Source organism: Lithobates pipiens, unplaced genomic scaffold (assembly GCF_037356315.1).
Source record: "Lithobates pipiens isolate NorthernLeopardFrog02 unplaced genomic scaffold, aLitPip1_a1.2 Scaffold_23, whole genome shotgun sequence".
Classification (NCBI taxonomy): Eukaryota; Metazoa; Chordata; class Amphibia; order Anura; family Ranidae; genus Lithobates; species Lithobates pipiens.
In genome coordinates, this window is record NW_027507785.1 from 142,490,000 (window position 1) to 142,504,869 (window position 14,870).

Here is a 14,870-nt window from a genome sequence, read left to right on the forward strand (position 1 = left end):
CCACATATACCCCAACGACATTGTCAGATTCATCGGAACCAGAGTGTTTAAAGGGGACAACCGCAGCCAGGTAAGCTCGCACCTCCACTCAGTGATTGTTCCAGGGACTCCGTCTGACCGCCTACGGGGGTCAGGAAGGAATTTTTGCCCCACTGGTGCATTTTGCTGCTACTGTCAGGGGGTTTTTCGCCTTCCTCTGGAACAACCATAGGTTAGCATACCCCTACCTCCGGCCTCCTTTCCTTTTTTTACGCTATCCTAGGACGACTATTCCAGATCACAGCCAGACTTCTTTTCTAAGCGGAGACCTCCACCTTAAGTAAAGGCAGCTGGAACAGCCAGCAACCGAATACAACAACTCCTTCCGCATCCATATAGGCATCCCCTGATCAACTTGCGCGCTAATAGCCTCAAGCACGGCGGCAAGTCTGATACCTAGCCCCACCTCAGGATCAATACCCTGATCAGGATCATCATCTTAGGCCCATAGTACCATCAACAGCATCCACAAACCATGTGCTACTTCAAATACTCAGCTGAAGTTCTGCACAGACTAAGGAACATCAACACCACATTGCCATCTTCCATACAAAAAATACTTCAAAGAGAACAACTATTAAAAACCGGACGACAACCAGCTCCCAACCACAGGAAGACATCTACTCGACCACTACAATTAGATTGCGCCTTGATTAACGCCAGGTCTGCAGTCAAACATAGACTGGAAGTACACGACTTCATCATCGAGAACAATGTAGACTGCCTCTTCATCACCGAAAGCTGGTTAACCTCTGACTGCAACACCATCCTCACCGAATTGGTGCCGGAAAACTACAGGATCCTAACCGAACACCGGATAGGGAAAAAAGGAGGAGGCCTCGCAGTGATCTTTAAAGGTCACCTGGATCTCACTAAACCATCATCTCAGAACACAGTGTCTTTTATGGAAACCCTGACGCTACATTTTCAACCAACACCCCATGACACCACTCATATTCTACTGTGCTACAGACCACCGGGACCAAAGTCCAATCTTCTTTCACCCCTCACGGAATCCTTTGCAATGCACACCCTAAAATTCAAAAATTTCCTGGCACTCGGAGATTTCAACCTTTGGGCAAACGAGCCTAAAGACCCCATCGCGACTGCCTGCATCAATCAACTAGAAGAACTGGGTCTACAGCAACTGATAAAGACTCCCACGCATGGGTCAGGACACACCCTGGACCTCATTTTCAAACAGAACATCGACGTCAACATACTCGACAACATAACTCTGCCATGGACGGATCACCACTCCATCAAATTCAAAATCACTACCAACATCACCAACGCAAAACGGAAACCTGTAACAACGCACTGGACCAGATCGCATAAAAAACTGTACTCCGAAGCCTTCAAAACCACTCTGTCCAAAAAAATATCTACAATAACTTTAAACCACTCTACGGAAGAAACACTCAACTCCCTGAACAAGGCATTACTGCAATCAGCAGACTCGGTAGCACCAAAACGCAGGGCTCTCATCAGGAAGAAAAATGCTGGATGGTTTAATAGCTCCCTCTCCGTACTAAAGCAAGAACGCAGAAGAGCGGAAAGAACATGGAGAAGAAATCCCACCGAGGAAAACCTATTTAACTACAAACGTCTGACAGAGAATTATCGGAAAGCAATCTTCAAAGCCAAAAAGGACCACTTCTCATATACAATCTCAACGGCCGCAAACCAACCTCGGGAACTGTTTAAACTGGTTAATCAATCAATGAATCCGGTGTGCCTAGAACCCCCAGAAAGCGAATCCCAGGATTACTGTGACAAACTGTCGGATTTTTTCATCGATAAAGTCAAAACCATCAGGGAAACAATTTGTCAGAAGAAAACATCAAACCTCAGCCAGCAAATACATAAAGAGGATGTCCGCACCAACATACCGCAACCGCCAAAATTTTCACTATCCCCAATTACCGTAGACACCGCAAAAAACATCATTAATAAACTGCGTGACAGTACCTCACCTATTGACATCATCCCCACAAAACTACTGAAAGAATGCTCCGACATCGTGGCTCCAACCATAACCCACCTCATAAACCGATCATTCCACGAAGGGATTGTTCCCAGCATCCTCAAACAAGGCATCGTCAAACCTCTACTCAAGAAACCAAACCTGGACCCTCAGGATCCAAACAACCGTAGGCCAATCGGCCTCAACACCATTTCTAAGATCATGGAGAAAGCTGTAGTACATCAGCTACAACTTCACCTGGATACTCACAAACTCCTGGACCCACTGCAATCAGGCTTCCGCCCGGGTCATGGAACAGAAACAGCTCTCCTCAAGATTTGTGATGACGCCCTCGAAGCAGCAGATGACGGAGAGCCGTGTCTCCTCGTACTGCTAGACCTAAGTGCAGCGTTTGATACAGTAGATCACAATACTCTACTCGTCCGCCTCACAGAAGTAGCCGGAGTCCAAGACATAGATCTCCATTGGTTCGCGTCCTTCCTAGGAAATCGGTCACAGACAGTGAAACTAGGAAAATTCCTCTCCGAAACTCGGGCAGTCACCTGCGGAGTCCCTCAAGGCTCTCCGTTGTCACCCGTTCTCTTCAACATTTACATTCGCCCACTCCTTCAAATCATCAGATGCTCAGATCTCTGCTTCCACTCTTACGCTGACGACACGCAACTTTATTTCCGGATCAATGGAAAAAAAAAAACACCAACAACAACTTGAAAACTGCCTCAAATCAATAGAGGACTGGATGACCACCAACTCCCTCCAGCTGAACCAATCAAAGACAGAGCTTCTTATCTTACACCCAAATCAGAAGCCCGCAACCAAAACCTCCTGGTCTCCACCAACCGTCTTTGGGCAGACTATCTCCCCAAAGACCAAAGCGAAGAGTCTCGGGGTTATTTTAGACGCACAAATGTCAATGGATGCGCAAATAGGATCTGTAGTCAGTCGATCTCACCATCTGCTGCGCATGCTTCGCAGACTCATCCCTTTTATTCCAAAGAATGACAAAGCAGTGGTAGTTGGAACAATCATTAATTCACGACTGGACTACGCAAACTCGCTTTACATAGGATTACCACAATATCAACTTGCGCGATTACAACTGATCCAAAACACGGCGGCAAAGCTGATAACAGGAAAAAAACCCTGGAAATCCATTTCTCCTTCACTGAGGAGCTTACATTGGCTAACCGTAAAAAATCGGATCACGTTCAAGACCCTTTGCCTCACCCCCAAATGCGTGCATAGAGAAGCTCCGCAATACCTAATGGAGAAAATAAATCATTACACACCAAACCGCAGTCTTCGATCAGCCAACAAAAACCTCCTCCTCGTGCCCAAAGCCCGGTATAAATCCAAGGGTGATCGGAGATTCGCTGTCCAAGGGCCTCGGCTATGGAATGCTCTACCAATCAACATCCGCCTGGAAGAAAATCACCTGGCTTTTAGGAAAAAACTCAAGACCTTCCTATTTTAGCAGATGATCAAAGCTCGCCACAGCGCCTAGAGGCGATTCAGTTCGCATTGTGCGCTATATAAGTATTTCATTCATTCATTCATTCATTGTCAGAGGGGCAACACTTGACAGGACACGGGGCTGTCATGCCGGTGGCATCTCCCATTGGAGGAAGGGATGATGGCCCCAACCCCTTGGCAGCAGGTTCTTTCATGTACAGACCAGGGCGGCTCATCTTCCCTTCTGGAGTCTTGACCTTAGAGGGGGGAGTTGCACTTTGGGGGGGTCTGAGTGATACCTAGTGCGCTGTACTGGAAGGGCTTGACATTCCCGCATATGTGTCCCCTCTCCCTGGTTGCGCCCCACGTCCCCCCCCCTCTGGCCCCCACCTACTCTTTGCCGACATTGCCTTCTGCAGCTTTCGGGGACACCCTGGATGACTTATTTATTGAGCCTATTGGTACGAGACACTGCTTCCCTCCAGTTTGACTCTGGACCCCCCTGGAGGATTTACCCCTTACTGTTTGGGCGGTCCCAGCCTCCCTCTGGATGCTCTACACAGCCCCCGATGGCGATGCAGGAGAGACACTAATTGGCGGGCCCCAGAACTGCTGCTCGGGTGAAGTCTCCCGTTGGATGGAGGGATGGTGGCCCCAGCCCCTTGCCTGCTGGATTCTCCATGCACCGACCAGGGCTGCTCCTCTTTCATCTTGATGTGGTGACCATGGAGGGGAGGAGTTGAAACTTATGGGGTCCGAGTGGTTGCTGGTGTGAGTGCGCTAAAGGACTTGACATTTCCGCATGTTTGTCCCCTCTCCCTTGCTGCCCCCCCTTCCCTTCCCCCTTCCCTCCCTTACCTCCTTCCCTTCCCTCCCCCCTTCCCTCCCCCCTTTCACTGCCCCTTTCTCCCCTTACCCCCCTCTTTTCCCCCCTTCACTCCCCCTTTTCCCCCGGGGCGTGGACGGAGGAGAGGGGGTAAGGAGAGGACAATCTGCCAAAGGGAGAAATACATTTGTTCGGGGGCTGCATGTACTTTTGGGGTATGGGACGGGGGGTGGTGGATCCCATTCTGTGATGCCTTTTCTGTTGTGACGGGCTCCCTCGTGCATGCCTACGTTTAGGGCGAGCTGAGGAGACCCCTCAGTGCTGACAGTTCTATGCTCTACCTCTGTTTTGATTATACTATTGTTTTTTGGTTCTATGATGTTACTGATTGTCTTTTATTTGCATACCGGTATCAGACGTGACATTTACCACTGCCGGGACTGGGGGGACTGGGATCCGGGGGCTCCCTCTCCGACCTGTCTACCCACCAACCCAAGTAGGACGGCGCTTTAAACCCAGTGTACATCTGGTAAACGCTATAGCATAATTGTGCTGTTTTAGTATACAATTCCTGTACTGTTGAGTGCGGACAACCCTTAATTTCCCTCTCCCCCTGGGGTTGAGGTGCCCGGCCTCTTTTTCCCCTTACCTTTCCTTCCTTTCTCCCCCTTAGTTCCCGCCATCCATTACCTACCCAATACCTACCTTGGTTCAACTTTCTTTGCTTTTCTCTGACGTCCCCCTTCCCCTCCCCGAGGAGCGATGGCAGACTCAGTCAAGGTCACCTCTCTAAACGGTAAGGGACTGAACTCCTCTGAAAAACGGTGGATCCTCCTGTGTGAACTGAAGACTTCCTGTACTGATGTGGCCTTTATACAAGAAACACATTTTAAAAATACTAGCCTCCCCTTTCTACGGTCAAGATCCTTCCCTAAGGTCTACCACTCTACTAACCCCTCCTCTAAGACCAAGGGAATCTCCATTCTGATCTCTAGCAGGCTCCCCTCGGTTCTCCAGGATTCTCTGGTGGACCCTGGGGGCCGATATCTTTTTTTAGGGGCCACATTGGAGAGCTCCTTTTTACATTTGCCACTGTGTACGCTCCCATTGATCACCAAGACACATTCCTCAGAACTACCCTGCACAGATTATGTGACTTTCGGGAGGGCCAGTTGATATTAGGTGGGGACTTTAATGTCCCCTTTCGCCATCGGTTGACACTTCTACCTCTTGCTCCTCGCTCCTCATTTCCTCTAGAAAGCGGATTACTAAGTGTTTACTGAATGACCAATTAGTTGATGTCTGGTGTCTGCAACACTCCGGATAAAGGGACTACTCTTTTTGCTCTTCCCCTCACAAATCATACTTGAGGATAGACTTCTTCTTGATTCCACATGACCAACTGCACTTGGTGAGCTCTTCTTCCATCGGCCATATTACTTGGTCCGACCACGCTCCTGTAGCCCTTACCTACACCCTCTCTAGGAACCCCTCACCTAGGTCTCTATTCTGGCACCTTAATGAGAGCCTCCTCCAGATACCGGAAGTTTTAGCAGATGTGACCAGGGAATTTGACCTTTATTTCCAAGAAAACTAAACGCAGGGCGCGCATCAAACGAACACGGAAGGAACAGCTTGCTAATCTGTATTGTGAACTTGCCTCTGTGGAAGCGAAACATAAACATGCCCCGTCACGGACCTTAGAGATTGAATTGGGGACACTCCGTACCCAGATTACTGACCTACTCCATTATAAAGCGAAAGCGGCACTCCAGTTTTGTCGTAAACTGACGTAGGAGTCAGGGGACAAATGCGGAAAAATCTTAGCCAGGTCGGTAAAGGAGTTGAAATCTGCCTCTTACATACAACAGTTGATAGATGAGAATGGCCAGAGGGCCTCTACCACAACCCAAATAGCCAAAGTCTTTGAAAAATGCTACTCTGATCTCTACAACCTGCCCGATTCAGGGTCCGGACAGGACAATATAGACAGATATGTAACCGGTTCTGGTCTACCAACCCTCTCATCGGAATCACGGGAGTACTTGGAGAACCCGATCACACTGGAAGAAGTCCAGATGGCCGTGGGACCTCCGAAGGTGGGTAAGGCTCCGGGCCCTGACGGATATACCGCACAATACTATAAGACCTTCCTCCCTATTCTCGGCCTGCGCTTGGTGAATTTATTTAATACTCTGAGCTTGAATGGGGATTTTCCTGAGGATACCCTTAGAGCCCACATCTCGTTGATACCTAAGGAGGGCAAAGACCCGGGCCTATGTGGGAGCTACAGACCCATTTCCCTCCTAAATTCGGTCCCAAAACGATTCTCTAAAATCCTCGCCACGTGATTGGCACAGCACTTGCAGTCCCTTATACATATTGACCAGTTAGGTTTTATTCCCACCAGGGAAGATAGGGACAACACCATTAAGGTGCTTACCCTGGTCCATAAAGCAAAGTCATCTGGGACCCCTTGTCTTTTCGTGAGTACTGATGCCGAGAAGGCTTTTGATCGGGTCAAATGGACATTCATGTTCTCTGTCCTTCGCCATATAGGTCTGAGTGAACGGATGCTGGCATGGATAAGTAAGATATACTCACGCCCTTCAGCTCAACTCAAAGCGAATGGGGTGCTCTCATCTCCCCTTGACATCGGGAATGGGACCAGACAGGGTTGCCCCCTGTTGCCCCTATTATTCGCACTGTCATTGGAACCCTTTCTCTCCACAATTCGACAAAACTCAGACATAACGGGACTCCAAATGGGTACTATTGAGTGCAAGACATCTGCCTACGTAGATGACATGCTGTTCTCGTTGACGAATCCCAGAGTTTCCTTGCCAAATCTCCTTCGGGAATTCCAGATATACGGGATACTTCTTGAAATCAGAGGCCATGGGGGTCGAAGTCTCCCCGCAAACGTTACTAGACTTGCAGTCCAATTTTCGATTTAAATGGACCCATACAGCCCTTAAGTACTTAGGTACTTACATTCCACCGGACAACGCGCGTACGTTTATGTTGAACTTCCCCCCACCCCTTGTCACTAAGATCCGCAGTTTGCTTCACGGGTGGCATTCTGGCCTCCACTCCTGGTTCAGGAGATGCAATCTCATTAAAATGAACATACTCCCTAAATTTACCTATCTTTTCCAAGCTCTCCCGATCCAGATTCCAGTCCCGTTTTTTAAGCAAGCTCAATCCCTGCTCACTCAATTTAACTGGGCCCACAAAAATCCCAGACTTAAGTGGTCACAGCTGACATTGTCTGAACAACAGGGATCTCCCTGACTTGCGATGCTACTACCTGGCCTCCCATCTGGGGTGTGTATTGGACTGGAATGGAAACAAACTTTCTAAGCTCTGGGTGCAACTAGGACAATCTCACTCCCGAATTCCGCTAAGAAGCGCCAAGAAGCGCCATGTGGTGCTATAAGGATTTACCCACAGAATTGACGTCACATCCCACTATAGGGGCTTCATTGAAAGTCAGTCACCTGATCGCTACCCAAAACACACTCACGTCTTTGACTTCCCCCCTATTCCCTATACGTGGCCATCCGAACTTTGAACCGGGGACCCACTTAGAAATTCCAACCTAGACCATGCGTCTAAATTCGTCATTGATGGAAAATGGCCTTCTTTCTCAACCCTAACAGATCCGACAGGGCTTTTCCAACTGCCTTTTTGGAGAGCGGCGCAACAACATCATTTTTTCCATTCCATCCCCAATACTCAAACTTTCGCCCACCCTCAGACAGAGTTTGAGACTCTATGCAGGAGCGAAGGCCCTTAGGTCCACATTCTCTCTCAAACAGATCACCCACACTTAACCTGTCTGTCCAACTGGGAAAAGGACCTTAATTGCTCATTTTCCCCAGCACAGAGACAACGCATTATCACTTTGGCTCTCAAAACCTCGCTGTGCACGAAGATACAGGAGACAAATTTTAAACTTCTCACCAGGTGGTATTTGACACCATCAAAGCTGCATAAATAATTCCCCTCTTCCTCGAACATATGCTGCAGGTGTGGAGAAGAAGAGGGCACGTTGCTCCACATTTTTTGGTCCTGCCCCAGCTTGGTGGACTTCTGGACAGAGATCTGATGCATAGCACAAAAATTCACAGACTTCTCCATCCCGGAAGAGGCTGCATTCTTTCTCTTGCACCATTCACAGATTCCCATTAAGAAGTACAAAAAATCAATTTTACGACATGTGATAAATGCGGCAAAATCCTGCATCTCTCTCTATTGGAAAATATGTCCCCCCCCTTTCATTACTCACGGCTTAGGAAAATAGAGGACATTAAAAAAAATGGAGGACTTGATCCTCACATCACAAGGTAACCAAGAATTTTTTAAACAAACCTGGGACATCTGGAATACCTTTATATTCTCGCTGGAAGGATGTCGCCTGCTATCGCCTTAGTGCTCTGAGCTTTCCTTGACTGGCCCCTTGGACAGTGGCTGCCATCGTGTCTCGTCTCCTCTTCTCCTTTCCTGATCTTTCAACCCTTCTCTTTTCTGCCTTCCTCCCCTATCTCTCACCCCCTCCACCCCCTCTCTCTTTTGGAAAAAGTGGAAAATTGGGAATGACGGCCCCACCCCCCCCTCTGGATGGATTATGCCGGAGGGACCTGGGGTTTGTGTGACCCTGGATCTTGGTACAGTACTTTATCCGTGCCTTGAATCATTATGATTGATGGAAGGCAGACTCACATTTGCGAATATACCTGTATCAAGTATTGTTCAGCTGCTTTTTGCTCTGTATTTCTCTGTTGCATTATGTACTCGGGGGACCGTCTTCCCCTGTTTGGAGAAAAAAAAAAAAAGAAGCCTGCGACACCTGGTATTCCCAGGCGGTCTCCCATCCAGGCATTAACCAGGCCCGACCCTGCTTAGCCTACAAGATCAGATGAGAAGGAACAGATTCAGGGTGATGTGGCTGTAGCCAGTATCTTCAGGCACTCTCAACTCTCTTGACAAATGCCAAGATGGTCACCTTGGGAACAAGCGGAAAAAATAGGTCAACGGCAACAACATAACAAGAAGCCTACGGCATCTGGAAATCCCAGGCGGTCTCCCATCCAGGGATTTAACTGGTCCCAACCCTGCTTAGCCTCTGAGATCAGATGAGATTGGGCTCTTTCAGGGTGATGTGGCCGTAGGAGATTTCTTCAGGCACTCTCAACCCTCTTGACTAACGCCAAGATGGTCACTTTGGGAAACAAACAAAAAAAAACAAGTTAACGCCAACAACATAAGAAGAAGTCTACAGCACCTAGTATTCCCAGGTGGTCTCCCATCCAGGTATTAACAAGGCCCGACCCTGTTTAGTCTCTGAGATCAGACGAGATCTGGTGCTTTCAGGGTTATGTGGCCATAGGCAAGCTCTTCAGGCACTCTCAACCCTCTTGACAAACACCAAGATGGTCACCTTGGTAAACAAACAAAACAAAAACAAGTCAACGCCAACAATATAAAAAGAAGCCTACAGCACCTAGTATTCCCAGGTGGTCTCCAATCCAGGTACTAGCAAGGCCCAACCTTGCGAAAAAAGACAGGTCAATGTCAACAACATAAAAAGAAGAATACGGCACCTGGTATTCCAACGCCATCTCCCATACAGGTACTAACTAGGCCCAACCCTTCTTAGCCTCAGAGATGAGAAGAGATAGGGCTCTTTCAGGGTGATGCTGCTGTAAGCGATCTCTTTGGGCACTCTCAACCCTCTTGACAAATGCCAAGATGGTCACCTTGGGAAACAAGCGAAAAAAAAAAAAACGAATCAACGCCAACAACATAAAAAGAAGCTTACAATAACTGGTATTCCCAGGTGGTCTCCCATCCAGGTACTAACCAGGCCTGACTCTTCTTAGCCTCCAAGATCAGACAAGATTGGGTGCTTTCAGAGTGATGTGGCCATAGGCAATCTCTTCAGGCACTCTCAACCCTCTAGACAAACACCAAGATGGTGACCTTGGGAAACAAGCTAAAAAAAAAACAGGTCAACGCCAACAACATAAAAAGAAGCCTACGACACCTGGTATTCCCAGGCGGTCTCCCATCCACGTACTAACAAGGCCAGACTCTTCTTAGCCTCCAACATCAAACGAGATCAGGTGCTTTCAGGGTGATGTGCCCGTAGGCAATCCCTTCAGGCACTTTCAACCCTCTTGACAAACGCCAAGATGGTCACCTTGGGAAACAAGCAAAAAAAAACTAAGTCAATGCCAACAACTTAAATAAAAAGCATATGGCATTGAGAAATCCCAGGCGGTCTCCCATCCAGGTACTAACCAGGTCCCAACCCTGCTTAGCCTCTGAGATCAAATGAGATTGGGCTCTTTCAGGGTGATGCGGCCATAGTAGATTTTTTCAGGCACGCTCAACCCTCTTGACAAACGCCAAGATGGTCACCTTGGGAAGCAAACAAAAAATCAAGTCAACGCCAACAACAAAAAAAGAAGCCTACAGCACCTAGTATTCCCAGGTGGTCTCCCATCCAGGTATTAACAAGGCACGACCCTTTCTAGCCTCTGAGATCAGAGGAGATTGGGTGCTTTCAGGGTGATGTGCCCATGGGCAATCTCTTTGGGCACTCTCATCCCTCTTGAAAAATGCCAAGATAGTCACCCTGGGTAACAAGCGGAAAAAAACAGGTCAACGCCAACAACATGAAAAGAAGAATACGGCACCTGGTATTCCAAGGCCATCTCCCATTCAAGTACTAACTAGGCCCAACCCTTCTTAGCCTCCGAGATCAGAAGAGATAGGGTGCTTTCAGGGTGATGCTGCTGTAAGCGATCTCTTTAAGCACTCTCTACCCTCTTGACAAATGCCAAGATGATCACTTTGGGAAACAAGCGAAAAAAAACAGGTCAACACCAACAACATAAAAAGAAGCCTACGACATCTGGAAAACCCAGGTGGTCTCCCATCCACGTACAAACCAGGCCCAACCCTGCTTAGCCTCTGAGACCAGACAAGATTGGGCGCTTTCAGGGTGTTGTGCCCGTAGGCAATTTCTTTGTGCACTCTCAACCCTCTTGACAAATGCCAAGATGGTCACCTTGGGAAAAAAGGGAAAAAAAACAGGTCAACGCCGACAACATAATGAGAAGCCTACAGCACCTGGTATACCCAGGCTTTCTCCCATCCAGGTACTAACCAGGCCCATTGCTGTTTAGCCCCCGAGATCAGATGAGATTGGGCTCTCTCAGGGTGATTTGGCCGTAGGCATTCTCTTTGGGCACTCTGAAGCCTCTTGACAGCAAATATCAGCAACGTGTCTCAAAGAGACAAATTGCATTAGAGATGTGAGATAGACATGAAATGTCAATACCCATTGGTTACTTATATGTAACCATTAATACAGTTAATGCGGCTACATACAGCAAAATGTGAGCTAAGCAGCTAAAGGGTATACATTATATAAGAGTAAATTGACGTAGCTTGTAAATTCCAACGTGTAAATCGTTCCATTAATTTTGTTACGCACGAAGACTGCTTACACTGACTGTTTTCCGTTTCCACTGGTTATCGGCATAATGTATCAGTAACCCTGAACATTAATAGTGATAGACAGTTTACATTAGGATGTATGCTTGATGTGAATGTAAAATAGTTGCATTATGTGTTATTAATGTAATCAAACTTTATTGCTATCCTTTGGTACTGCAACCACTTCTCAATCAAGTAAACCGTCCCACTGCTTTTCTCACATTTTGCTGCTGTTAAAAAATGGGTTGCCAGTGTTATGTGTTACAAATGGTTATCAGTGTGACAGTTAATGTGGAGAAGACGTAATACACAAAATAGAGTCAGAAAGAGAATCCTATTGCATAGAGGTAGAGAGATGGTTGCATTACTCTTAATGTGCAGTGTGTAAAAGGTTTTAAAAAGATGGTTTTGTGTGAAGTTTGCTTTAACGTAAAATTACCTGTACATTATAACTATGGTTACGTTTACAATGATTTAGAGATAGTAATCTCTATAATATAATAATAAGTATATTGAGGCAGTATATATAGGTCGAGATAAAGTGAATACACAAAAGGGTTCAAGGGATAGTTGCAAAGTAATATCCTCATTAAGGCAGAATGTCGGAATAGCAATGAGATTAGATGGTTGCAACATAACACGAAATATGAGTACGGCTAAAATACAGAAAAACAGTACATAATTTAAGAGTACCGTAGAATATAGTATAAATTATTTAAGATTAAATTGACTTAGCTTGAAAAAATCTTAGTTTAAATCGTTGAGTAAATCGTTGAGTAAATCGTAAATTTATCAGCTAAGTTAACTCTGAGATTATGATTAATTTGACAGTTCCATTACGCGGGCCTTTTCACTGGTTTAATCATAATGTATTATCAGTAATTGCTATCAGTAAATGTTAAAATTTTAAGACGGTTTAAATTAGGATGTGGAATTGATATGGATTTAAAAGCGGTACATTAATTTTCTGAAGCATATGGCAAAAAGACGGCTTACACTGCTTTTCTCACATTTTGCTGCGGTAAAAAGGAATGTTTTGTCACTGTGTTTTAACTGTGACTTATTTGCTTATGTCATGACAGCTTCATACGGGTTGAGCAATAAAACAGTTTTATTAAGATGTAAGACTAGTTTTATTCTCTACATATATGCTTTTCAGAGAGTTGTATAATATAGATGACCAATAGGACATTTAAATGGCTTAATATTGCAGGGAGGAAGTATCGCTGTTCAACGGTAAGAGATTGAAAGCTTAGCTTGATAGTCTAAATTTAAAGGATATGCCGGTACCACTGAGAAAGCTTGCATATATATTTATTGTGAGACTTTAAGCACAACAGTGATTGCACTTTGTACTAGTACCTCTGCTTTGTAGCTTAGGACTATGTCTCCTCGTAAGAGGGTCCCAGGGGGAGATAACAAGGACACTGGTAAGTCACCGCCTAGGTCTAGGGGTTCTAAAAATGCCTGTAGGTTACCATCCCCCCCCCTGCAAGACTGGAGTCAGCCTCACAGGATGAGTCAGTGCCCCTGTCAGGATTTGCAGCCTCTCCTAATATTTCAGCCCCGGTATACATCACTGAGGACTCCCTTAGGGCTACATTGGAGGGTTTTGAAGGGAGAATCATGAATTTTATTTCAGCTTCCCTGAAAGATAGCAGGAAAAGGGGTAGTTCCCCTACCTCTGCTGAGATTCCTCTTTCAGATGACACTTCTGACAATGAGGAGAGATCCCTATCTTGGGACAGGAATCTTGAGCAGTCGGATGAATCAGAGGAAGAGGAGAGAGTCCCCTCCTCCCAGGCGCTCAGAAAACAGGTGCAGTATTATACTGAATTGGTGCGTACCACATTCAGAATGCCTGCTGCTGAGATCGCTACGTCCTCTGTTTCTTCCCTGGGAGTCAGGAAAATCCCACAACCTGCCTTTTCCTTTCCAATTAATCCCTTAATGGATAAATTGTTGTATGAGGATTGGGGACATCCCGATAAACTGTTTGCTCCTCCTAAAAGGTTTTCTATGCTTTATCCTCTGGAGGAAAGTTTCACCAAGAAATGGGGGGTCCCATCTGTCGATGCGACTGTTTCTTGCATGAATAGAAACCTGACCTGTCCTTTGGATAATGCTCAGGTATTTAAAGATCCAACTGATAAGAAGCTGGAAACATTATTAAAAGCCTCCTTTTCCATGACTGGCACTGTAGTGCAACCTACAGTCGCAGCTGTGGGGTTGTGTCAGTTCCTCAAGGAACAGGTTAAGAAGATGCTTGGCCTCCTTCCCAGTGAGGAAGTGGAGAATTATGCAGAAATACCTCAAATTCTGTGTTTCATGATTGATGCGATTTTGGATTCTGTCCAACAAGCATCTCGTTTGTCTCTCCTGTTGGTACACATGCGAAGGGCCCTATGGCTAAAGAATTGGGCAGCTGAGCTATCATGCAAGAAGCATTTGATTGGGTTCCCGTTTAAAGGGGAACGTTTGTTTGGAGAAGAATTAGACAAATTCGTCCAAAAAATTTCAGGGGGTAAATCTACTCTCCTTCCAGTCAAAAGGAGCAAACGTCCATCATTTAGGCGTTCTCTCTCTCCCGGAGCATCAAGCTCTAAGCAGTGGCGACGGCCTTCTCAACCCCCCTCTACAGGAAAGGCTCAAGGCCGGGCCCAGTGGCAGAAGAAATCCTGGGGGCGAAAGCCTGCCAAGCAGAGCCCGAAAGCTTCCTTGTGAAGGGGCGCCCCCACTCGGCCAAGTGGGGGAAGGCTCCTGCAGTTTGCAGAAGCCTGGCGGGAAGAGATCCGGGACGAGTGGGTGGTCTCTTTGGTATCCCTGGGCTACAAGCTGGAGTTTCAGGAGAATCCACCTTCTCGCTTTCTAAGGTCAAGGATCCCCAGGGACCCAGTAAAGCAAAGACCGCTATTTCTGGCCTTAGATCACTTACTATCCCAGGGGGTGATAGTAGAAGTGGACCCAAAAGAACAGGGTTCAGGGTTTTACTCGAATCTCTTCACCGTTCCAAAGCCAAATAGAAGTGTCAGACCTATCCTGGATCTGAAGGATCTG

The 14,870-nt window shown here is 46.7% G+C and overlaps 2 pseudogenes; both read right to left on the reverse strand.

Moving 5' to 3' along the window:
• Window positions 1–9,579: 9,579 nt before the first annotated feature.
• Window positions 9,580–9,698, reverse strand: LOC143928819 (5S ribosomal RNA; annotated as a pseudogene).
• Window positions 9,699–10,121: 423 nt separating this feature from the next.
• Window positions 10,122–10,240, reverse strand: LOC143928877 (5S ribosomal RNA; annotated as a pseudogene).
• Window positions 10,241–14,870: the final 4,630 nt, after the last annotated feature.